Source organism: Mus musculus, chromosome 8, assembly GCF_000001635.26.
Source record: "Mus musculus strain C57BL/6J chromosome 8, GRCm38.p6 C57BL/6J".
NCBI lineage: Eukaryota > Metazoa > Chordata > Mammalia > Rodentia > Muridae > Mus > Mus musculus.
This window is the reverse complement of record NC_000074.6, coordinates 60,186,049-60,212,184: the sequence shown is the minus strand read 5'-3', so window position 1 is coordinate 60,212,184 and position 26,136 is coordinate 60,186,049. Positions and strand designations below refer to the sequence as shown.

The 26,136-nt window shown below is 38.3% G+C and overlaps 1 long non-coding RNA gene across 2 annotated transcripts in view; it reads right to left on the bottom strand.

Moving 5' to 3' along the window:
• Positions 1-16,347, bottom strand: part of Gm34623 — a 48,348-nt gene extending 32,001 nt beyond the window's left edge. For both annotated transcript variants that reach the window (XR_870452.2, XR_001778753.2), the window contains exon 1: positions 16,170-16,347. This is a non-coding gene — a long non-coding RNA (predicted gene, 34623). The remainder of the gene's footprint in view (positions 1-16,169) is intronic.
• Between the last annotated feature and the right edge of the window lie 9,789 nt (positions 16,348-26,136).

Below are 26,136 nucleotides of genomic sequence, written 5' to 3'. Positions count from 1 at the left end.
CAGACTAGATGGGGCAATCTCTGGATGGCCTTCCCTTCAGTCTCTGATTTACTTTTTGTTCCTGCAATTCCTTTAGGCAGGAACAATTCTGTGTTAATACTTTTGAGATGGATGGGTGTCCCCATCCCTTACCTTGGGGCCATGCCAAATCTCTGGATATGATCTCTACAGGTTCTCTCTTCCCTTTGCTGGGTATTTCATCCAATGTCATCCCCACTGGGTCTTGGGAGCCTGTTGATTTCCTTGTATCTGGGAGTTTCTAGTGTCCATCCAGAGACTGCCCCACCTAGGGATCCATCCCATCTGTAGACACCAAATCCACATGACAAGAAGTGCTTGCTGCTTGCTAGAGGCTCTTCTAGAGCCTGACCAATACAGATGTTGATGCTTGCAGTCAACAATTATCAGACTGAGTATGGGGACTCCAATGGAGGAGTTAAGGGAAGGACTGAAGAAGATGAAGGGATTTGCAACCCTATAGAAAAAATAATAATGTCAACCATCCTGACTCCCCAGAGCTCCCAGGGACTAAACCACCAACCAAAGAGTACACAGGGGGTGACCCATGGCCAATTCTCTGCTACATAAGCAGCTAGAGCCAGAGACTTGATTCACCAATATAGGGGAATGCTAGAGCAATGAGGCAGTATGGGTGGGTGGGTGAGCTCCCTTATAGAAGCAGGGAGAAGGGGAAGGGGATGGGAGGTCTATGAAGGGGAAACTGAAAAGGGGGATAACACTTGAAATGTAAATAAATAAAAAAACCAAAAAAAAAAGACACAGACTAACAATAGATGCAAATAACAAATCCATCCTTCTGCTGCATCCAAAAAATGCATCTTAACATCATGAGGTAGATATAATCTCAGGGTAAAGAGTTAGAAAAAGATATTCCAAATAAATGGACCTAAGAAGTAAGCTTGTATAGCCATTTCAATATTCAACAGTGTAGTTTTCAAACCAAATCTAATCAAAAGAGATAGGAGAGGATACTACAAACATATCAATTGAACCTTCCCCCCCCCCCATGATGATATTTTAGTTCTTAACATCTATGCCCACAAACACAAGGCTATCCAAGGTTTGCATAAGAAACACTATTATAGCTTAAATTACATATTGACCCTTACTCACTGATAGGGGGAGACTTCAATACTTCATACTTGCACCAAATAGACAGGTAATTGCTACAAAAACTAAACACAGAAATACTGGCGTTAACAGATTATAGAAATGAAATAACACTCACACAACCCTTTGAACTTGGAGAAGGTGAGCTCCCCTGTAGATGCATCATCTAGGGTTGAACACTGCTGCTCTGTCCTTTGACCAGTTGTGGAGTTTTGTTAATAGTCTTCATGTGCCACACACACACACACACACACACACACACACACACACACACACACACAGAGGGGTGAAAGATACAGTTATCTGGAAACTTGTAATTGGCCTAAATGTTTGTGAAGTGCTTAGCCCAAACTACAGCATTTGTATCATACTCTGTCCTGAGGCTCAAGGACCATGAGAGAAAAGAAAGACACCGGGACTTAGAGAAAATCTCAGTAAAACAGTGTCTCTGGACATGATGGGACTGCTACACCCTGGAACTTATAGAAGCCTTGGTCACCTATTTAAGAGTAGCACAAAGATCAAGCCAGTTAAGATTCCAGTATGGATAGTGCAAGAATGCTATCCCCTGCTCCTAGCCAAAGTTAATGGCTTCTAAGGGAAGAAACATGAATTATGTTTAAATGTGTGCTCCTGGCAAGTTGACTCTGCTCCAGTGGTTAGCCCCATAACCAAAGTGTATTGGGATCCTGAATTTGATTCTGTGAGTTATTAAAAAAAAAAAAAAAAGGACTTGAAGTTGATAGGAAGGGGAGGGTGGGTCAGAGCAGGACCAGGTTAGACAAAGGCAGGAGAAGTAAACATGGTAAAATGCATTGTTTGCATGTGGATGCTGATAAACACGCAGTCCAGTTTGTTCTACTTTGTAAAGGATGACTCTTCATGTGGTTATTGCACTATGCATCTAACCATAGAGTTAGCCACACATCCTACAAACAATATAAGGATAAAATTTGATGAGTGCTCTAGACAGAGAAGTGATCTTGAAAAATCACGTATCTTCTTTAAACTTTTAAGACCATCCTGGGATACATGCTTGATGGGTACACGGAGTTCAAGGATAGAGGTAGGAGTAATTTGCCATTTGTACCAAATTAAATCAGACTCTCAGTTCAATCCAAACAGCTTGCAGCTGCGCGCAATGATCTGATTTCCTGACACTCAGAAAAAACACTGAAGCCCTCTATCAGGCCCCTGCTGATCTTCAACACAAAATACAGTTTGCTGACAATTTCATTCAACCTATGAATGCCCTCATATTTAATGAGCTAAAAAATGCAAATAAAGCATAAGGTTAGCTGGAGATGGCTCCCGAGTTAACATTTGTTACAGCTAAATGAAACACACAGCGCCATGCTTCTACAGGACCACGTACCTTTTCTTTCTCAAAGCAGCTATTTTGTTAAATATGCCATCAGATGAATCTCCGTCTTAGTGTCCTGGGAGTACTCTTTTGACATTGGATGTGTATTACAAACATAATAAAAGGCTTCAGAGAACAAATGCTGAAATTTCAAATGAATAACTTGCTATTTTTTCGGGAAGGTGATGAGACAGACTAATGCAAATTCTCAAGCATCCATTAACTGCCTGTTTTCCAGGAGCGAGGATCTAAACTTACAGCAACATTGAATTCCAGCAAATTAGTTCAATTTATAACAATTGGTATTTTTCAGTAGTCTTATGTATAAGTGGATAAATGAAGGGTTTTCTGCATGTTGAATAGACTTCCTAGAATGGAAAAAGGTTGAATTAAGGAGGAGACAGCACAAAGCAGTTATCCTTTATCAAGGAGATTTTTTTGTACTTGAAATCTGAGTTTTCCTTTGTGACTTTTAAGGTTTCAAAGTGATTTGTCTGCTTTGGTTACAATGGCATCCCCTCTTGATAATTAGGCAACTTAGGGAAGAGGCAGAGGGTCTAGCAGAGGATTCTTTTGATCATGAGTTCTTGGTATTGGGTAGCTTTGCTTTAGCTTTTTCCCCAGTGGAGATCCTAACAGAAAATAGGTGGTACTTACCCAGGCTAACTGAGGCAAGAATAATAAAATGAAATAGTTGTGGATAAAGCTAAGGGATGCTGTCTTAGGGTTTTGTTGCTGTGAAGAGATACAAGGACCATGGAAATTCTTATAAAGGAAGACACTTAATTGGGGCTTGCTTACAGGTTTGGAGGTTTAGTCCATTATCATCATGGTAGGAAGCATGGTTGCATGTAGGCAGACCAATGCTTAAGAACAAGCTGAAAGTTCTACATCTGGATCATCAGGAAGAGACATTGGGCCTGGCTTGACCATTGGGACCCTAAAGCCTATCCTCAGAGACACACATTCTCCATGAGACCACACCTACTCCACCACGGCCATGCCTCTTAATCTCTATTCCACGTCAAGTAGCACCACTCTCTAGCAAGCATTCAATCATATGAGCTATGGGTGCCCGAGTTTTCAGAATAATGACTCTGAGAAATTATTTATGAATAAATGCCTAGGCCACAGACTTTGGCTCATTCCCCGTTTCTTCTACTCTGAGTGCCACATGGCTGGTGGCTGGTTATCTCTCAGTTTCATACTTCTGTGCCCTCAGGGGTTGGGGTGTCGCTTCTGTCTCTGACCAGCAGAAAAGAGCGACGACACTACGTTCTTCTCAAAGCAGTTTATTCAGGAACCTTTCAACATGCATGCAGGAATCTCTCTGCAGGAATCTCTCTCTCTCTTGCCCCCAATCGCAATCCCTTATATAACCCCTCAACCATGCCCCATCAGCCCAGTCCATGTAACAGCAGTCCATTGGCCAGAATCATCACTCGTCATATGGTCCGATCTTGCATCATGGTACACCTGCACAGTTCTCACGATGGACGCGGCTTATTTTCAGGTGTATGAGGAAGTCAGGTGCAAGTCATAAGACTTGGCTGCAGTCCCGGGCACCATCTTGGGACTGCTGCCACACCCGCTCCTCACATTGGGGCACATCTGTTTCCATGCTTGACTTTATCCCAGAGTTCCTCTATCTGTGCTGGAATTCTTTCTTCCTATTTCCTGCCTCAGGTAATAGGCCATCATCTTTTTTTGAAAGATATAGTACATAAGAGAGTCTTTCTATGCTTTCCCCTTTTAGTCCAACAATAGGTTGTTTCTTTGATAATAATAAACTATAAATAGTAATAATAATTATGAAAACCATCAGGAAAGATTATATTCACAATGTCCAGGTCATATGCATTTGGCCACCTTGAAGAAAGTTTACTATGTCTATCCTATCCTGGTGAGTTCAGAGTTCTATACCTAAATCAATTTCTATCTTAAATTGCATTATCAACCTAAGAACATCTTCCTAGACATTAAAACATTTTTCTGAATCCCAAACAACCTAAGCTTGTGAGACTATAGCTAGTCTTCAACCCATAAGAGACCTGAGGAAGAATAAATATTACCTGAGTATACAGAAAGCGCAGAGCAAGCAGCTTCCAAAATTATAGAATTGTCAGAGAAGCTGGCTGCCTCGATTGTCACCGAAGCTTTCTCTACATTGTAGGAGCACCCATCTTTGGAATTATGGCCCATAATGTCTGACAGACTACTGTGTGAAAGAGAAATGATGAAAGACTTGCCTATCTTGTCTCTGCAAAGCTTGACACTTGACTTCCCTGCATCTTTTTTTTATTGGTTATTTTATTTACATTTCAAATGTTATCCCCCTTTACAGTTTCCCCTCCACAACCCCCCTATCCCCTCTCCTTCCCTTGCCTCTATGAGGGTGCTCACCACCTGCCCACCCACTCCAGCCTCAGTGCCCTAGCATTCCTATACACGGAATCATTGAGCCTCCACAGAACCAAGGGGCTCCCCTCCCAGAGATGCCTGATAAGGCCATTCTCTGCTACATATGCAGCTGGATCAATCGGTACTCATTGGTTGGTGTTTTTAGTCCCTGGGATCTTTGGGAGGGGGTCTGGTTGGTTAATATTGCTGTTCTTCCTGTGGGGTTGCAAACCTCTTCAGCTCCTTCAGTCTTTGCCCTAAATTCTCCCTTGGGGTCCTTAAGCTCAGTCTGATGTTTGGCTGTGAGCATCTACATCTGTTTTTGTCAAGCTCTAGCAGAGCCTCTCAGGGGACAACTATACCAGGTTCCTGTCAGCAAGCACTTCTTGACATCAGCAATAGTGTCTGGATTTGGGGTCTACAGATAAAATGGATCCCTAGGTGGTACAGTCTCTGGATGGCATTTCCTTTAGTCTCTGTTCTATTCTTTGTTCCTACATTTCCTTTTGATAGGAGGAATTCTGGATTAATATTTTTGAGGTGGGTGGGTGGTTCTATCCCTCAACTGGGGGCCATGTCTATTCACTGGATATAGTTCCTACAGGTTCTATCTCCCCTTTGTTGGATATTTTGGCTAATATCTTCCCTGTTGGCTCCTGGAAACCTATTGGATCCCTGGCATCTGGGACTTTCCAGCAGCTACCCCCAGTTCCCCTTCCCCACTGCTACGCACCTCCTTTCAAATTCCTGACCCTATGTACTTCTCCCCCATCTCCTCCTGTATCTGAACCAGTCCCCCTTTTTCCTTCTTTCTCTTTTCTCACTTCCAGGTCTCTCTCTTCCTCTACTTGCTGAGATTATTCTCTTCCCTCTCCTGAGTAGGACTGTAGCATCCACACTTTGGTGTGGTTTTCTTTCTTCTTGCGTGTCATATCGTCTGTGAGTTGTATAGTAGGTATCCTGAGCTTCCTTTTGGCTAATATCCACTTATCAGTGAGTTCATACCATATGTGTTTTTTTGTGACTGGGTTACTTTACTCAGGATGATATTTTTCAAGATTCATCCACTTGCCTGCGAATTTCATGAATTCATTGTTTTTAATAGCTGAGCAGTACACCATCGTGTAAATGTACCACATTTTCTGTATCCATTCCTCTGCTGAGGGACATGTGGGTTGTTTCCAGCTCCTGGATCTTATAAATATGGCTGTTATGAACATAGTGGAGCATTTGTCCTTGTTATATGTTGGAGCATCTTCTCAGTATATGCCCAGGAGTGGTACAGCTGGGTTCTCAGGTAGAACTATTTCCAATTTTCTGAGGAACCACCAGACTGATATCCAGAGTGGTTTTACAAGCTTGCAATCCCACCAGCAATGGAGGAGTGTTCCTCTTTCTCCTTGCTGGCACTGCTGTCACCTGAGATTTTGTTAACCCTGCATCTTGTTTGTTCTGTTTGGACAGCATAATGTCAGCAGTTAAAGCAAAGACAGTTTCTTGCCAGATTTGGAATAAACTTCATAAGGGGGTACTTTGATGCTCATAATCTTCTCTGAAGTAGAATGAAGCTGCTGCCAGGAGCTGATATGTCTGAGTGTCAAAAAGTCTTTTGTTAATAAAACATCTTTAAATGCCATATTCTGCAGATCTCTGAGGTGTTTGAACTATCTTACTATAGCATATCTCACCTGTTTGTTTCTAGCTATTTACTATTTGTTTAACGTAAGAAGAATATTTCTCTAACAAAACTAGTATTGAACATAACCATACATTTGATTAATTACTAATTTGAACTTTAAAATTTTTCTAAACATTTTGTAATAGCACCTTTCAAAAGGACTAATATGTCACATTGCATTTTATTTTATTTTATTTTATTTTATTTTTATTTTCTCAACTGAGGCTACTTTATTTCTTTTTTTCCATTTTTTTATTAGGTATTTAGCTCATTTACATTTCCAATGCTATACCAAAAGTCCCCCATACCCACCCACCCCCACTCTCCTACCCACCCCACCACACACACACACACACACACACACACACACACACAGAGAGAGAGAGAGAGAGAGAGAGAGAGAGAGAGAGAGAGAGAGAGAGAATTGAGGTGGCAGGCAATCCTTTTATATGTAGCCCATATCTGGTGCACCGGGAGTTGGCAGGTGATGAATTACGTCATCTCTAGGTTCCTGAGAGGAGTTGACTAGAAGTTCACACTTTCTGCTTATGAGGCAAACACATTTCTGACTAAAATTTCTCCCCTATCCTGCTAATTTACTTTTTTTCCCATTTTTTATTAGGTATTTAGCTCATTTACATTTCCAATGCTATACCAAAAGTCCTCCATACCCACCCCCCACTCCCCTACCCACCCACTCCCCCTTTTTGGCCCTGGCGTTCTCCTGTACTGGGGCATATAAAGTTTGCGTGTCCAATGGGCCTCTCTTTCCAGTGATGGCTGACTAGGCCATCTTTTGATACATATGCAGCTAGAGTCAAGAGCTCCGGGGTACTGGTTAGTTCATAATGTTGTTCCACCTATAGGGTTGCAAATCCCTTTAGCTCCTTGGGTACTTTCTCTAGCTCCTCCATTGGGAGCCCTGTGATCCATCCATTAGCTGACTGTGAGCATCCACTTCTGTGTTTGCTAGGCCCCGGCATAGTCTCACAAGAGACAGCTACATCTGGGTCCTTTCGATAAAATCTTGCTAGTGTATGCAATGGTGTCAGCGTTTGGATGCTGATTATGGGGTGGATCCCTGGATATGGCAGTCTCTACATGGTCCATCCTTTCATCTCAGCTCCAAACTTTGTCTCTGTAAATCCTTCCATGGGTGTTTTGTTCCCACTTCTAAGGAGGGGCATAGTGTCCACACTTCAGTCTTCATTTTTCTTGAGTTTCATGTGTTTAGGAAATTGTATCTTATATCTTGGGTATCCTAGGTTTTGGGATAATATCCATTGACAAATGGGACCTAATGAAACTCCAAAGTTTCTACAAGGCAAAAGACACCGTTAATAAGACAAAAAGACCACCAACAGATTGGGAAAGGATCTTTACCTATCCTAAATCAGATAGGGGACTAATATCCAACATATATAAAGAACTCAAGAAGGTGGACTTCAGAAAATCAAATAACCCCATTAAAAAATGGGGCTCAGAACTGAACAAAGAATTCTCACCTGAGGAATACACCTCACACCAGTCAGAATGGCTAAGATCAAAAATTCAGGTGACAGCAGATGCTGGCAAGGATGTGGAGAAAGAGGAACACTCCTCCATTGTTGGTGGGATTGCAGGCTTGTACAACCACTCTGGAAATCAGTCTGGCGGTTCCTCAGAAAATTGGACATAGTACTACCAGAGGATCCAGCAATACCTCTCCTGGGCATATATCCAGAAGATGCCCCAACTGGTAAGGACACATGCTCCACTATGTGCATAGCAGCCTTATTTATAATAGCCAGAAGCTGGAAAGAACCCAGATGCCCCTCAACAGAGGAATGGATACAGAAAAGGTGGTACATCTACACAATGGAGTACTACTCAGCTATTAAAAAGAATGAATTTATGAAATTCCTAGGCAAATGGATGGACCTGGAGGGCATCATCCTGAGTGAAGTAACACATTCACAAAAGAACTCACATTGCATTTTAAAGAACTCTATATGTACAATACCTTAAACAAGAGTTGAAACATGGGAGTGGGTGTGTTGGGGAGCAGGGCAGGGGGAGTGTATAAGGGACTTTCAGGATAGCATTTGAAATGTAAATGAAGAAAATATCTAATAAAAAAGAGTTGAAACATATGTACAAAGTATGCTGTAACAAAAACATAGCCTTAATCTGCATCAATATCAAATATGTATAAATATGTAATACTCTATGCTTTTATTGTAAATTCTTATATCACTTCTTTTTTATTTTCATCTCTTCTCCTCCCTTTCTCCCCTAATACTAAATAGTAGAGAAAGAAGGATAGAAGAGATAAAAAGAAAGAAAGAAAAAAGAAATCCCTGAATCTAACTTCCCATATTTTTCTCTCCCTGCCCAAGACCATGACAATTAGTAACAACATTCTTCAATGATGATAAACATCCAGCATCCATTGAATGACCAAAACTGCTTACCCCACCTCTTGGAAATGTGGGCATTGCTCTTTTAAAATTGCTTTCGGCTCTCTGATGGCATTATTTTCCCTTTGGGGGCCCTAAGAAAATTGGGATATTTGCTAGTCATAAGAAAGTTAGCTGTAACATTTTTTTGTCTAGTCTCTACAGGCTGAGAAACTTGAGGACTCAAATGAAGTCACAGTTGAAACAGTCTATGATACTGAATGATCTAGCTAGCCATTTTGAAATTGTCCAAGATGCAGATTTTCCAGGAAACAGTTTGAGACAGTCTGAAGTAGGCTCAAGAAGAATGCTGTAATAAAGATGTGTCAGCATCCTTCTCATCATCCTGGAGGGTGGATCTTGTCAGTGCTGTTTTAACTTCACTGGTGTCTGTAAACAAGGTTATAAGGAACATACATTTCTGAAATAACATATGTATGGAATATATGGTGTACATAGACCAGTTGAAAATGATTGATTTTTCTGCTCTTTGAGCAGGTAAGGCATCTGTCTTTCTTTATAAGCAAGTTTGGACTGTATAAGCAAACTGTAATATAAGATTTTATCTATACAACTGAGAGGACATCATGATACATCCTGAGGATTCTGTCAACAACACAATGTTTTGGCTGTGCATAACTGAAGTTCTATGCATGGTCAGTCTCAGAGCTGTTCCCATGTAGAGGGATCACCAATACAAGTTATCTGTTTTACTGGGCTTCTTGATTTCTTTAAGTCTGAAGTTAGGATCTTCAGGTCTCCAGCTGTCATACCTGATTTTTATCAATTTGGAAGGAATCCCCATCTTTTCTTTTCCTGTGGAAACAAGTACAAACCTCTTCCCAAGCACAACATGCTTCCTTTCCTCCGTTCTAAAGTTAGGGCATCCTTAATTTAAACAGGCTTATTTAGTTCAGCATCTTTATTCATAATCCAATCTCTCTTCGCAGATGCTTTGTATTCATTAGCCTTCAAAATAAAGCACTATGCAATCTTTCTCTGAGAGGTCTTTGTTATCCCTTTTTATTTGTTAAGCACATCATTTAAAATATGATTCGTTATCTCTATATCTGCTTGTCCTATAGCATTTTGTGGTATACTGTGTCGCACCCACCTCGGCCAGCAAGGAAGACGCAACATGGTCAGATTCTTCTCAACAGCCTTTATTGCAGGAACGCCTCCATGCTGCTAAGGGAACCCCGGGAACCCAGGGAAGACTGCTTATATACACCCCAGCACTGAGGAGGGCTATGTGTCCTCCTGGGATTGGTCGGCCTGTCGACACTCCATTAGCATGCACCTGCTCGGGAGGGGTTGGTGCTATGTGGTGACTAGTGCAGGCACAGTAAGGTTGTTTATGGCCACGGTGTACCAGAAACCGGCGCCATCTTTTAGGTGTCGGCTGCCTACAGTATACCTGTAATGTACTTTATATTATAATATGCATTTTTTTTTAAGACAGGGTTTCTCTGTGTAGCTCTGGCTGTCCTGGAACTCACTCTGTAGACCAGGCTGGCCTTGAACTCAGAAATCCACTTGACTCTGCCTCCCAAGTGCTGGGATTAAAGGCGTCTGCCACCACACCCGGCTACAAAAATGGTTTACTAGAGACATATGCTAGAGCATTCTCAGTCTTAATTTGTACAAGTATTCCAATAAAAACCATAACTTCTAATACATATGTAATTACACAACCATTTTTTTTCAGAATGTAGGGTAATTATCCATTGAAATTCTGAATATGTGACTATGTTACAGTGTACTTATTTTAATTTTCCAAAATTTGAAAAATGAAACATTATTTGTCAAGTTTCATTTCTTTGAGTATCTTCTAGGTTATCCTCTGCAGATAATGGAGTTTGGCAATATAAAGAACAGTTTCTTATAATTTTTTTGGCTTGTTAACAATTGATAGAAAAATCTTTCTTTAAACATTTGCTGCTAACATGTTGGGAATTTAAAAATAAAATTCTGAAGCATCTAGTGCATTTTCTACTCATATCTGATCAATTTAATTATTACTTTTTAAGAGGGGGCCTGGTACACCCATATTGGATCTGATATACGCTATATACAGTAAATGATTGCTATTTCTGATTACTTGCTGTAGATGAATAAAATGAATTTATTTATAAATCAGTTAATTTGGAATTACCCTGAATAAATCCAGAAGTTTCTATATGCAAAATAATTATTTCTCTTTATTTAGAGTCAGTATCCATATCAAGAGATTGTAGAAAATCTAATAATGCCATAAGAATGACATACAGCTCTGATTTTTGAACTGAGTTATAAGGGCTCTGAGTCTCTATTTTTATTTTTTATTTTTGACTTATGATCTGCCATTCCAGATTTATGTACTTTAGTATGGAATGTAGGGGCTATTGAAATTGGTGTCTCTTTTACTACATGAGTGATAATACAACTAGTGTATTTTTTGAAACTGAACTTGCTTGCTTTTGGGGTAATTTTTGTAAATTTCTCCTGCAAATTATTGTAAACCCTTTGGCAACATTCATTTTCTGCCCATAATGAGGCAGTTTCTCCCTTAGTAAAAGGGACTACAATTTCTACTGGTTCTATTTCTGCTAATTGACAAAAATCTTATTTTTCCATCCAGAATCAATTCAGAAAAATTTTCTACACAGGTCTTTAGTTTTCTACTTTGTATGCATTCCAAACATGTACATTGTAAGATATCTTCTCACTGTATAAGAATTCTTGTTAGAGAATAAGTAGAATGCAAAATAACCAAAATTCAAGCTGTCTTTGCATACAAACAATTTAAATGTAATCTTATAATTTCTATTTTACAAGACCCAGTTCTTTTTTAACTTCAGCTGATAATTTAAATCTTTATCATCTTATGAGTTTTTAAATACATTATATAGCTCTCATGTAGTTAATCCTATTATGGGACTTAGCCAATTAATGTCTCCCAACAATTTTTGAAAATCATCAGAATTCTTAATTGGATTTGTATGTTAATACTGATTAATCATGATTTGTACATTAATCCTGATTTGTACATTCTGTGGTTGAAACTTTTTTTGGCCTATCTTATATCCTACACAATTAATAGATTTTTTTCTTTGTATTTTTTAGGGAGTAACTTATAATTCCTCGCAAGGAAAAAATTCTCTTTATTGGATTTTGTTTTCTAAGTTATTTGTATCTGAATACCCAGTAAGAAATCATCCATATAATGACAAAAGAAATGTTACAGACACTAAAACAAGTAGTCTAAGAGCAGCTAGAGGCTAAACATATAGAAGAGTCTATTAGTCTCTGGATTTCTCCTGTATTTTGCATTAAAAAGAAATGGAGTACTACTCAGCTATTAAAAACAATGAATTTATGAAATTCTTAGACAAATGGGTGGTTCCCGAGGATATCATACTGAGTGAGGTAACCCAATCACAAAAGAACACACATGATATACACTCTCTGATAAGTGGATATTAGCCCAGAAACTTAGACTACCCAAGATACAACTTGCAAAGCACATGAAACTCAAGAAGAAGGAAAACTAAAGTGTGGGTACTTTGTTACTTCTTAGAATGGAGAACAAAATACCCATGGAAGGAGTTACAGAGACAAAGTTCAGAGCTAAGATGGAAGGAAGGACCATCCAGAGACTGCCCCACCCAGGGATCCATCCCATATACAACCACCAAACCCAGACACTATTCATATGCCAGCAAGATTTTGCTGACAGGACCCTGATATAGCTATCTCTTGTGAGGCTATGTCAGTGCCTGGCAAATACAGAAGTGGATGCTCACAATCATCTATTGGTTGGATCACATGGCCCCCTATGAAGGAGCTAAAGAAAATACCCAAGGAGCTAAAGTGGTCTGCAATCCTATAGGAAGAACAACAACATGAACTAACCAGTACCACCCTGAGCTTGTGTCTCTTGTTGCTTATGTAGCAGAGGATGGCCATCAATGGAGGAGAGGCTCTTGGTCTTGTGAAGATTATTTGCCCCAGTACAGAGGGATGCCAGGGCCAGGAAGCAGGAGTGGGTGGGTTGGGGAGCAGGGCAGGGGGAGTATATAGGGGACTTTTGGAGAGGAAGCTAGAAAAGGGGATATCATTTGAAATGTAAATGAAGAAACTATCTAGTAAAAATTAAAAAAAAAAAAAGAAAGAATTGGCAAAGCTGCCTTTTTTTTTTTTTTTTTTTCAATGAAATGAAACTACAGCTTCAAAAAATCTGGCAAATGAAAGATGTTGACAGATCTGAGAGCAATTAATAAAATCATTCAGCCAAAGGACTTTTTAAAGGCTGAAATTCCATTGCCTTTCTTGTTACCTAAGGCATGACTTATTATAGTGATTCATTTAAAAGATTGCTTATATGTGGGATATGTTCTTCTAGATGATCTGACTTTTTTGGCCTCAGTGGGAGAGGAAGTGCCTAGCCTCACAGAGACTTGAAGTATCAGAGTGGTAGGATACCCAGGAGGGTCCCCATCAACTCAGAGGAGAAGGTGAGGGGGAATGGGGGAAGTATTGTGGGAGGCAATGACTGGGAGGAGGGCAATGAGCAGGATGTAAAGTGAATAATTAAAAAATAAAATGAAATAAAGGTTGTTCTTTTACAATTTCATTACATGAACATGGGAAAAGGTTTGCTTTTTCAGTACTTACTGTTTTTTTTAAAAATCTTTTCTATTAATTAATTTATTTATTCACAATACAATACAATACAATACAGTACAATGCAAATGGCTGAGACCCACTTAAATAAGTTTTCAACATCAGAGAAATACAAATAAAATGACCCTGAGAGTACATCTTACAGAATGACTAAGTTAAAAAAAAACTCAAGTGATAGCACATTCTTTTGAAGATGTGGAGCAAGGGGAACACACCTCCATTGCTGGTGGGAGTGAAAAGTGATTGTACAATCACTTTGGAAATCAATTTGATTGTTTCTCAGAAAACTGGAAATAATTCTACCTTAAGACCCAGGTATATAATTCCTGGGCATGTACCCTAGAGATGTTTCACTATACCACAAGGACTTAACTGTGTTCATAGCAGCTTTATTTGTAATAGCCATAAACTGAAAACAACCTAGATGTCTCTCAACTGAAGAATGGATCAAGAAAGTGTGGCACATCTATACAATGGAATACTATTTCGCTATTAAAAACCAAGACATCATGAAATTTGCAGGAAAATGGATGGGACTTGAGAATATTATCCTGAATGAGGTAACCCAGACCCACAAGGATGTGCATAGTATGCACTCACTTATAAGCAGATATTAGCCAGAAAATATCGTATACCCATGATACATTCCACAGACCCAAAGAAGCTAAATAAGAAAAAGGCCCAAGGAAGGATGTTTGAATCTCTGCCTACTTTAAATAGAAGATGTCCAATAAAGAGATATCATAGGAGAGTCTTGCTACTAGGAATGTTGAACAGTCCTACCTTATGCTAATATTTTATCCAACAGCCAGTAGAAATAATTTGTAAGAAGTTTCCTCAATACATAATTTACCATCTCACAGAAAAATGTCTCTATGTACTACTACTACTAGTATTATTTTCATACAGCAATGGACATTTTGTGTTTTTATGTTTTCTGTAATATTTTGTCAAGCCAGTACTGAATTGTAAGCATTAGGTTCTATATCCACAGTTTTAATCCATTCATAAAATTGTGAAGATCTGGCCCTTAAAGGCCTAATATCCTTTTTTTTTTTTTTTGCATTCAGGATTAGCATTTTCAAAAGCTAAAGATTTAATTAGAAGTCCTCTAGCACTTGGCTCTGTATTCAGAGCTGTAGTTAATCTCTGTAAAAGTCATTTAAAGATTTATTTGAACCCTGGGTTATCTTGTAATTATTTATTGTTATTATTTGTAAATAATTCAGTATGTCACTGTTCAACATTGTTTTAAGCATTTAAGACTATTGTTCTTAGACAGCATCATAATAGGTAACGTTTATTCTCAATTCGGAATATAGACCTTCACCTAGTAAGTGATACTTGGCAATGAAAATGCTTCTACTTCCATTTCATTGCTCCATGGCTGAAGCCTTATTGTCTACCATGTTATCCCTTACCTGAGCACCAGGCTCTGAGATGGTTGTCATTAAATCCCTCCATTCTTTTGGATTTATTTGATTTTGCACGGACTAGTTATTAAGTGTCTGTTTTACATGTGGTGAATGTAAACCATAAGTTGTTACTGCTTCCTTAAATCTCCTTAAGTCTTGTGTTTCTATAGGCTGCAGCCTGAATACTTGATAACCTAGTGTACACGTGTTTTCCTGGTTCTAATTGCCCCATTAAGGCTAAAAAATTTATTTTAGAATTTTTAACAGATATAGACTGCCTTTTTTTGCAGTCTTGTTCCAAGATGGCACTGTGAGTTTGGGATTGAATTCATCTAAAATTTTCTTATGATTCAAACAATTGTCTAAATTTTGTTCTATTGTTTGTAACTTAGCAAGAATTTTTTAGTCTCTTCCTTATGTAAGACTGCCTTCTTTCGATCTCCCTTAAAAATGATATATAAAAATTGTAATTGTTCCTTAAAGAATAATTATTTGTATGCTGATAAATAAAACAAAATTATACAGGATTCAGATGCCCTCTGTAATGGTGGTTTTCTTCATTTTGTAACACAGAAAGTATTTTTCTTTTAATCTCCTAACTCTCTTTTTAAGGACTTAATGTCTTATTTTCAAACTAAATATTTCTTCCTATGGTTATTTTTAAAATTTATTTATCTTATACATATGAGTACACTGTGGCTGTCTTAAGACACACCAGAAGAGGACATCAGATCCATTATAGATGGTTGTGAGCCACCATGAGAATTGAACTCAGGACCTCTAGAAGAGCAGTCAGTGCTCTTAACAGCTGAGCTATCTCTCTAGCCCTTCCTATGATTTTTTTTTTATACCCAGTCTTCCTTCCTCCCTCCCTCCCTCCCTCCCTCCCTCCCTCCCTCCCTCCCTCCCTCCCTCCCTCTCTCCCTCTTTCTTTCTTTCTTTCTTTCTTTCTTTCTTTCTTTCTTTCTTTCTTTCTTTCTTTCTTTCTTTCTTTCTTTCTCCCTCTCTCTCTCCCTCTCTTCTCTCTCTCTTTCTCTCTCCTCCTCCTCTCTCAATTGTTTTCAAAATTAATACCTTACCAATTGAGAAGTTCCTACTTTTCAGTCCCAATGCAGCTCCTGAAAATGATTCCTTATGCTTTCTGGTGAGTCTGTAGGCTCCTCAAGCCAGCACATGTCTATGCCAGCTCTGTCCTCTTGGCTTGGTCTAGCAGGCTGCTGTTGCTGCTTCACTAATGTTCCAACTCACAATGAGGTGTTAGGGGGCCTGCACTTCCTTATTCCACAGTTCATCTCTCTGTGGTTTCCTCTCCCCATTGTTTGCTCACAGAGCAGCCTGCCTACTGCCTCAGAGCAGAGTATTAAACTTTCCTTCCCAGTGGCTGCTCAGGCTTTAAGCCTGGATTCTAACTCCATGTTCAGTGTGCCTTTTATAACTGCAGGCTTTTCAGTCTGCACCAGTTCCCAAAACAATGATTCTGAACTTATTATTTATAATTAAGTAGCTAGGCTACAGACTTTGGCTCATTTCTGGACTAGTTCATAACTTAATTAACCCATTTATTCTAGTGAGTGCCACTATCCCCAGTTTCATGCTTCTGTGTCCTAGGAGTTTGGAGAAAATCTGTTTCCATGACTAACTCTATCCCAGAGTTCCTCTCTCCATACCAGAAGTCCCACCTCCCATTTCCTGCCTACGCTGATAGGCTATCAACTTCTTATCGACAGGTGATGCTTCCATACAATAAACAAGAGAGTCTCTCTACATATGATAAAACAGTCTAGTCTTTGATACTGTGCCCTGCCTCTTAAGTAGGTATGAAGCAATTGATCTACTTCTTCTTGCACTAGAGTTTACTTAACTGTTTTGACTTTTATACTTTCCCTTGACAGCAAAGAGGAACCTGTTTGCTTTCAGGAACATTTCTAGAAGAGTCTTCAGCATCTGTGGCCCTGTCTCAGTACTTAATGTTCACAGTAAGAAATACGTCTAGATGGAAAGTTTAAAGACATTTGGGAAAAAGCACTGAGCTCATTGAAAACATTAAACATCTCACAAAACATTTTTTTTTTATTTTAAGAATGCTAAGAACAAAACATGTATTTTATGTAGTTTTGACCCATGTCAAAACAATTTGACGTCTTATTTAAATAGTTCTTTAATCACTGTTATTTATTTTTTACCAATCACATGCTTATATAGTTTCTTTTAAAAGGCAAGTGTGATGGCCCAGGAGTGGCACTATTAGGAGGTGTGGCGTTTTTGGAGTAGGAGTGCCACTGTGGGTCTGGGCTTTAAGACCCTCATCCTAGCTGCCTGGAAGCCAGTATTCTGCTAGCAGCCTTCAGATAAAGATGTAGAACTCTCATGTTTTCTGCATAATGCTGCCTGAATGCTGCCATGTTACCACCTTGATGATAATGGGCTGACATCCTGAACCTGTAAGTCAGTACCAATTAAATGTCCTTATAAGAGTTCCCTTGGTCATGATATTTGTTCACAGAAGCAAAACCCTAACTAAGACAGTTAGTAATAATGCTAACATTTCTTTTGACCACTAACACAAATTTTAGTTCTCTTTTGGCTTTGTTAGAGGTGAAACTATAAGGCCATGTGTGTGTATGTGTGTGTGTGTATGTGTGTGTATCTGTGGGGTGGAGTGAGTATGTACATATGTATCTCCCTGTCTTTGTGTGTATGTGTGCGTGTGTATGTGTGTGTGAGAGAGGGAGAGAGAGAGTATGTGCACATTTATCTGTGTGTGTTGTATGTGTATCTGTCTGTATTGTGCTTGCCTCTGTATGTCTATCTCTATCTCTATCTCTATCTCTATCTCTATCTCTATCTCTATCTCTATCTCTATCTCTATCTCTATCTCTATCTCTATCTCTATCATCTATATCTATATCTATCTATATCATCTATATATCATCTGTATCTATATCTATATCATCTATATCTATGTCTATGTTTATATCTATATCTATATCATCTATATCTATATCATCTATCTCTATCTCTATCTCTATCATCTATATCTATATCTATCTATATCATTTATATATCATCTGTATCTATATCTATATCATCTATATCTATGTCTATGTCTATGTTTATATCTATATCTATATATCTATATCATCTATATCTATATCATCTATCTCTATCTATATCATCTATCTCTATCTCTATCTCTATCTCTATCTCTATCTCTATCTCTATCTCTATCTCTATCTCTATCTCTATCTCTATCTCTATCTCTATCGAAGTCCCAGAAGAGGATACTGGATGTCCTAGTGTGACACTACCCACCTTATTTACTTGAAAAGCTGTCTATGATTAATATTAAAGTCAGGCCCCTCACCACCAAGCCCCAGCAATCCTTCTGTCTCTGCCCTGTACTAGACCCATGCTCTGGCATCACAGCTGCACATGTGGCCATATACTTAGCACTTTATGTTCATTCTAGGGATTTAAATGCTGGCCCTCATGTGTGTGTGTTTGAGTGTTTTTATGTGTTTAGCCCCCCCTCCAACCTCCCAAGGATCTTTTAAGGATAAAAATGAAAGACTGGCATAATTCTTACATATGCCTGAATTGGGGCAATTTTTCTGTTATTTAACATTCCCAGTTTTTCCTGTTCATTTGTTTAATTGTGTGAATATTTTTGCAACTAGACATCTTGTTTCCTAAATAGATTGTGACATAAAGTCTGACTCTAGTCACCTGTTAATCTGAATCACCCTCCTCTTTGAACCAATTGTCCCTCAAGCTTCAGTCTGACCCTCATGTAGTCCCAGCCTTGCCTCATAGTCATTGTGTCATTATGGGTCTTAACTCATTCTATTTCTTAGCTACAGGCATTGAAACATGTTGCTGTTGACAGCTTACCAAGAGTAGTTGACCCATTCTTATGGCAGTAGTGACTGTTCTATGATAAATGAAGACACAGCCCCAAGAGCCTAGGAAGCGAAATGCATGAAGATCATCTGAGTATGCCTTTTATCATATAAGGACAATGCATGTGGAAATGTGGTGGGCCAGGGATGTAGATGCAAAGACCTTCATCTTACCTTCACATCTGAGTTTGTATCAGGTAGACACCTAAGAAAGAATTTCACCAAAGCTGAGTGATAGCTGTCTAATCTCTTCAAATATTACTGTTTCTAGGGGCAAGTATGACCTTCTACTCTGATGCTACTTAAAGCAGGGAGTTTGTTTTTTGGTTACCCTCTCTCAATGGCCCTGCTTCAGATCCTAAATCCTACTAGTGACAAGGGCTTCAAATACCTGAACAAAGTGCCATGGATTCCAGATAATGGGACAAGATTATCTCCAATCTTTCATTATGAAATGGCTCTGTAGAGATATGGAGACACATGAGAAGCAAATAATACTTGTACTTGGAGAGAACAAAAGGCAAAAGAGATTAGAAGCCGTAATGTTTTCATCCAGAAGTCTTTTCTGATTGTCAGACATCTCAGTTTCTTGAGTTTCTCTACTTGATTTAACTGGACACTCAGTGAAAGACTGGCTAACTGGGATGGGACTTGGAAAGTGGCCTGAGAGAGGAAGGAAATGTAATCATTCTTGAGATAATCATTATACTACTTCATTGCTCATTCCAATGTCTTATGTCTGCACTGTTTCTTTGGCCTTATATTTTAGCCCTTCTGAGTCTGAACTTCTAGTTTTTAGTTCTCATCATTTTTTGTTTTTGATCTTAGTTTCTTCAAGCCCATATTCTCCTATATTTTTGAAGAACTTTTAAGTCTACATGTGATGTATCAGGCTTGCAACCTCCAAGATCACCTGTCTTCACTGACACCTTGGAATTCTCCATAATCTCTTAATGGCAAATATGGCCAAGGCTTCCTTCAACATTTATCAAACTTGATTATTTTTTCCTGTTATTTTTGAGCTTATGGGAAGCAAGTGCATTTTTATTGTGCTGAAACAAAAGTACTAATTTCTTCAGGTTTGACTCTCCTGTATACATTATTATCATTATAGGGATGGTGGTTTTAAGCTGTGTATCTGCCTGTTTTTTTGTTTGTTTGTTTGTTTGTTTGTTTTGAATGAAAAGACTCCAGTCAGATTCACTTCCATAATATATATATATATATATATATATATATATATATATATATATATAAATTTTTCAAGACAGATTTTTTTTTGTGTGTAGCCCTGACTGTCCTAGAACTCACTCTAAACCAGGCTGGCCTCCAATACACAGATCTGCCTGCCTTTGCTTCTTGAGTGCTGGGATTAAAGGCATGAGCCACTTCCTTATCTCTTCCTCAAATCTGCACAACACATATTAAACTCTCTGATGACTCCATTCAAGGTATCTCCTGGGCAAATCTTTGTTTTTCTGGTTTTAAGGACACAAGGAGAGTCATAGCCTTGCCTTCAACTCAATTGAAAATACATGCCCAGTAAGCAAAAGCGATGGGCTTTATTCTTTTATTTAAAGAAACCAAGATTACATTGGATCCAAAATAGATTTAGCATAACTGCAGGCTTTTCACCTGCGCCCAGTTCCTGAATAACAACTCAGAGGATATTTATGTATAAATGAATGCCTAGGTAATAAGCTTAGGTTTGTTCTCTGAATAGCTCATGACTTATGTAATCCATTTATTCTATTCTATGTGTTCCACATAGCTGGTTACTTCTCCTCAGTTTTATGCATGGGACTCTATCTCCACCAAGTCTGGGCAGAATCCTCCTGTCTCTGACTCTGTCCCAAAGTCCCCTCTCTCTGTTGGATATTCCACCTTTTAATCCTGCCTTAGCTCATTGGCTATTTTTGTTGACAGGTGATTCTTCCACACAGTACACAAGAGATTCTCTCTACAGATTAGGAAAGTTTATATTGCTATTTAAATACATTTTCTTAAACAGTTTTGATCAGAATGCTTTTGTGTCCCCCCCCCCCCCCATAACTCCGTGGGAGAGAGGAATGGAAGAACAAGACAGTGAATTAGTCACTGGAAATGTAGCTTTAGATAATTAACTAATGAGTTAACTAACTCATGGAACATATTTACACTACAGTCTGCATCTGCCAACTCTGACTTATTTTATGTCAACAAAAGTTTCACTTTACATTTCAATTCAAATATTCTTGAGAAATAGACTCCATGAAATTAAAAAAAATTGCATAGAAAAAGGATAAAATGAAGAGACAGACTACTGAATAGAAAAAATAACTTTGATAGCTATACAGCTAAGATATAATTAATATATAGAAGACATAACGACTTAACTACACAATAAGAAATCAAGCACCTCAATTAATCAATAGGTTATCAAAATGAACAATTTACAAAAGATGAAATATAAAAAAACCAAGAGATACAAAAATCAACCTCAAAATTACATTGAGATATCTTAATGCAATTAGGGTTTTCTTTACTATAAAAACAAACATTAACAGGTGCAGGTAAGAATGTACACCAAAGGAAACACTCTCATATTGCTGGTGGCAATATGAGCCTGTCCTGTCACTATGGAAACCAAAGAAGGTATTTGACAAAATACTAGAAATAGAGCTGTTTTATGACCCAGTTGTACTACCCTTGAGTTTGTATCCAAAGGACTCCAAGTCAACACATCTCAAAGATAGTATTCATCACTGTGTACTATAGTCAAAGTTATAAATGAGTTATGATACTAACCTATGTGTTTAATAAGAGAAGAATGGATAAAGAAAATGTGGTATAGGGACACAGTGGGTCATTTTCAGCCAAAAAGAATGAAATGATGTCTTCAGCAAGAAAATGGGTTTAACTGCAGGTAATCCTAGCAACCAGATTAAGCCCATCTTAGAAATTTTGTCAAAAATAAATTCAAACCCCCAATAACAAATGACTTAAAGGCATACATTTCATTTATCTTTCGAGTTGTCTTATATGAGATTTCCTGCATGAACCTCCAGTCTATACTTCACTATTTTCTACCATGGTGCTCTTGTACCTTTTTTCATACAGCATACTCTGCTCCCTCTGCAGCAATGGCTCTTGGCTAAGATGAGTTATTAAATTAAAACTGGGGTCACATTCACTGCTCCTTAATACATTCAAATGACAAGTATCACTGCATTAACAAAAGAACCAGGTTTCTAAGTCTAGCCTCTATCCTTAACACACACACACACACACACACACACACACACACACACACACATATATACACACACACATACACACACACATACACATACACACACATACACACACACATACACACACATACACATACATATACACACACATACACACACACATACACACACACATATACACACACACAGACATACACACACACCACAAAAAAATAAACACACACACATACACACACCACAAACACACCGCACATAGTACAACACATACGGACTCACATACTACACAGAAACATGCACATAATGAACACATACCACACCCACCACACCACACACACACACACAAGTACAAATATATATGAAGCTTAGTTTTTTTCAATTTTTCTCATATATCTGAATTTTCTATCAGTTCAAAAATGAAAACACATTGCAGTTATTCTGATGAATTCAGAAACTATGGAGTGTGAGTTTCAACAATACAAATGGCATAGTAAAATTAGAAAAAAACAAACCTGGGTCATTCAGGTTCATAGCTAGCATTGTTTTAAAAAGACAGATCTCAGTTGGAAGAGTTCATTACTTAATTTAAATTCCCCATTTTCTAACTTTGGTGTCAGCAGCCTTCAGTTGCAACATTTAATGCAAATGTTGACTTATGCTGAGGTTACCCAAAGTTTGTAGAATGTTATTTTTATAAGTGGTCTTTTGATTAAACTTCAGAGTTTGTGAATATTTATGATTGACATATTTCAGTAGTACCTGTCAAGTAATGAGTAAGCGCATGGAAATTTAGAGAGCTTTGGGAGTTATCAACATTAGCCTTGCAGAACAGATTTTAGAAAACAGAATTCTCTTAATATAATGGACTTGAAAATTGGCACCATATATAAAAATTGAGAATGTTCTGGGCCAAATATAAGGATAAGAACTATTTCAGAAACTTATCACCATATATCTTATATAAATACCAGTGAAATTTCTTAATCATAATTTGGCTAAACTGAAAAGGGAATAGCCAAAGGAAGAAGATAAATGAAACAAAATTTTAAGAAAATTTTGGCTATATGTTTATTTATTTTACAAATATAACCTCAACTATCTCCCATACAAATATTAGCAAAGAGTTATTAGAACCTTACAAGTGAAGAAACCAAGGCTTATAAAAGTTTCAAAAGGTTTCCATGACCATGTTTCAGTCCCTAGGGCCAATGTTTCAAATACAGAAATGCTTAAAACCAACCAGATAAAAATTAATGAAGGCAAACCTCAAACCCAGGTGGCTCCTGACCGATCCCCATGAGTTGACAAGTTATGCTGTATTTCACGGAATGCATACCTGTCTTGGGTTAGAGATCATTGATAATGGAAGAGTGAAGCTCCTCTGACATAGTAGTATGCACTAAAACAAGCAGCGGTGGATGCAGAGTGACCCATGAGGTCTCAAACCTTACTGTTTATGCTCCATGGGAGAGAGATGGTTGGTGGATACACAGGCCAAACAGAAAATAACTCATGAAAAAGAAAAAAAAGGAATCATTTGTTTCTAACCAGAAAATATTCAAACCAGCAGGAGATGACACTTGCAATATATGTACACACACACACACTCACACACACACACATACCACACACACACCACACACACCATACACCACACACACACACACACACACACACACACACACACACACACACACACACACATACACACACACACACACACACATATATATTAGAAATGATACAGCTGCTAATCAGTCTTTAGTAAGCTTAGCTGGCAACACCATTAAAGAACAGCTAATGAATTAAGTAAAACATGGTCTAGGATTAAGATAAAAAGGAGCTAGAGGATGACATCTTCTAGTAAGGATGAAAGAAATGTGACAATCAGCAACACTGAAGATATTTGGAGGATGTTAAGGTACTGCTATGTGCTTCATGCATTTCTACACCAATTACGCATCTTAAAGTAAACTTCAAGAGATTCCTAATTAAGCTCCCCATGCAGCTGTCAGAGGACTTTTTCTTCTTTATTTAGTACCAAGCTTAAAGTGTGTGATAAAACATCCATGATTGCAAATACCAAGTGAAAGAGCAAATGAATTAAAGATCTGACCATCCTGCTGAGCACAATTCAGGGAGTTTCTGAGTCCAGTCTTCTCCAGGATTTCAAACTGCTTAGTTTGGAATTTTCCCCGTCTTCTCTATTTTTTATTTCTATGGAGTCATGTCTCTGCAGACTGAATTTAATTGCAGATGTGTCAGTAGTGTGAGATTATTTAATCACAAGCAAAGCTTATTAACCCTCTTGGAGATAGAGAACTGAGGACTAGAATTGAGAGGTTCTAAGTAGACATCTGACTAAATGTCCAGGCTTCAGTCAGGTAGATGCTTGTAGAACCCAAGTGTAAAAGAAGGGTAAGGTATCTCAGCTACAGTTTCTCACAAATAGGTCAAGAGCTAGAGTGCAGGATTAGACTATATTTTACTTTATAGTTTAGGTCTGTGAGAGTAAAGAGTGGGAAGCCAAATGAGCCTTTTTCTAAGAAGATAGATGCAGATAAGCAAGGGCAGGCTGCAATGTCACCAACATGGCAAGAGGTGCTTGGGGGACACTCTACTCAATTTTGGTTGTGTGTTGAGAAGGAATCTGAGAACATCTTGGATGGCACTCTGCCCAGTCATTACCACTAGAAAGCCTGACCCTAGGCACAACTGTTGAAAGAGAAAGAGGGAAAGAGATAAATGAGTGTTGCCATTTTACTGCCATTTGGGGGAAGTATTTAGTAAATCTAAGAAACTTTCCCTTGAGTCAGAATCCCAATGGATCAGTAGAAACCTGAGTTGGAATGGAGCAGGAGACATAGGTATAACAGCAGTGTTTAGATCTCATTATGTCATAGAAAGCTTCATATTTGCAGGAAACTACCAGAAATTGTTTGCCAGAGATCAATGTCAGAGATTGAGAATAGGGGAGATAGAAAAATCCCAGAACCTAGCAGTTAGAATAGAGACAGACCCCTTTCATCAATGCTGCAAAGAAAGAAATACTGTATATTGGGGAAGTCAGAGAACTAGGAAAGATCTTCCAGAGAGACCCAGTAACTCTCAGGAAGTCTTAGTCACATTTGTTACTGGAAAGATCTAATAGCCTCTTGATGATGCTCAGCCAGAAGCCAACTCTCAGACAGATGAGCTCAGAAGCACAGAGCACACAGCATAAAGAACCACATTGTGTTTTGGATCAACTAAGAATGAAGCTCTCAGTAGTTCACAGAGAAGCCTAAAGGTATATAAACATGAAATATCTTGCTTCTAACTAAATTTCTAGTCATTTTTAAAGGATTTAAAATGTTTCCTCATGGCCAAATTGGTGGTGTTTGTTTTCAAAGAGAGATTTGGAGAAAAGGAAGGAAAAGAAGAAAAGAAAGTCTATTTGCTGCATTTTTTTTTAAAAGGAAAGCTCTTTGAAGCATCCTAGGTTGATCCACTTAAGTGCCACTAGCTAGACATTATAAACATTAACTTCACAGTCACAAAGAGCTTCAAAGGACACTAAGATGTGTTGACTTTATTGTAGGCCATTGTGACAAGCTGAACCTTTTACTTCAAAATAAAGAAGAGAGCAATGAAGAACTCTGCCATTGGGTGATGGCAGACATTGGGGCTGTACTGTGATTGTTAGTGTTTTAAATTTTATTGCCTTCTCTTGTTACAGGCATGTCAAAGAAAAATTAGGGAAAATATTGTGCAGTTCTAATGGCATACATAATACTCTTCAAAGTCTATTTCTGAGATGTTAATTCTTTATGAGATACACAGGAAAAACTGGTTATTTATTTGAAGTGAGACTGTGTCTTTGAAGTATTCATATAATGATATTGTTGAGAGACGGTCTCACAGTGTAGGCTGGCCTT